The sequence below is a fragment of the Octopus sinensis genome, linkage group LG13, assembly GCF_006345805.1.
Source record: "Octopus sinensis linkage group LG13, ASM634580v1, whole genome shotgun sequence".
Taxonomy (NCBI): Eukaryota; Metazoa; Mollusca; class Cephalopoda; order Octopoda; family Octopodidae; genus Octopus; species Octopus sinensis.
In genome coordinates, this window is record NC_043009.1 from 46744496 (window position 1) to 46746059 (window position 1564).

Below are 1564 nucleotides of genomic sequence, written 5' to 3' on the forward strand. Positions count from 1 at the left end.
AGACAAAATCAAAATCAAAATCCTTTAAAGAGAACGTTTCGCCATTCATTTATATGCTCTCTTTCTCTCTCTCACTTCTTCAAAAAAAAAATTTTTTTTAAATAATATTCTCCTCATCTAAACAAAACAAAACAAAAATATCCGATACATATAAATGAAGAACGAACTCTCGATCCCTTTTACAAAAAAAAAAAATCAAAACAATATTCTCCTCTTCTAAGCAGAACTAAAAGACATCCGATTCGTATAAATGAACAACGAAACGTTCTGTTTTTACCATTTTGTTTTTGATTTTGTCTTGACGAGTTCGTAAAGAATGGAAAAGTTCTTACTGTGTATATATATATGTATAGATGTATATGTGTGTGTGTGTGTGTGTGTGTGTGTGTGTGTGCACAAGGTCTGATCAATAATTACCTGGACTGTTGCCATAGCAACAAGGCCACACCACGCAGAGTGAAGTTTCTTCGGACAGATTGACCTTGAACTCTGCTGTGCATGCGCACTAAGGTATAACGTTCTAGCTCACTTCCGCTGTTTACAGCAGTGCTTAGAAGGAAGGTCTGTAGCGTGTGATCCACGTGTTGACCATAACAGAGAAAGCTGTGATGGTGATACCTGCTCAGAGGCCAATGCAAAGTTGCAAAATATGTATGGGGAGGAGTATATGAGCCGCACACAATTGTACGAGTGGTTCAGACGTTTCCAAGCTGGCCCCCAAAAATGTCGATATTGACGAATGTTCTAGAAGACCCGCAACCAGCAGAATTGAGAAAACATCGCAGATGTACGTGCAGCTGTGAGGGGAAATCGTCGAATCACCATCCGTGAGTTATCAGAGGATGTTGCAGATTAGTCACGGTTCAGTTCAGTCCATCATCACTGAAGATTTGGGTATGACACAGTGAATGCTAAGTTTATTCGAAAACTGCTTTCAGCTAACCAAATAGACACTCAGTTTTCAGTTGTGCAAGTTGATTGGATCGAGAACGATGAAAACATTTTGAAAACACTGCATTGGCCATTGAGCAGGTATCGCCATGCTTTTGGCAAAATTTTATGCAGTTTCTCTGCTCAACTTTCTCTGTTATGGTTATGCGACAATCACAAGCTACACGCCTTCCTTCTAAGCACTGCTAGAACGTTAACACTTAGTGCGTATGTATAGCAGAGTTCAAGGTCAATATGTGCCAAGCGGCTTTACTCACCGTCCTTTAGCTTCATTACTATAGCAACAGTCCGGATAATTATTGGTCAGACCACGTATACACACACACACACACACACACACACACACACACACATATTTAGGGGTTGGACAAAATTATGGAAACACGTTAAAATTTCCAACAAATTTATTCTAATATGGAGTAGGACCACCTTTGGCAGTAATTACAGCTTGAATTCTATAAGGTATGGACTCATACAAAGTTTTAATTGTTTCCAAAGGAATTTTTTTATCCATTCTTCAGCTAAAACAGTTTCCATTTCTTGTAGTGATGATGGTGGTGGATATTGACTCCTTACAGGCTTTTCTAAAATGTGCCATAAATGTTCAATAATA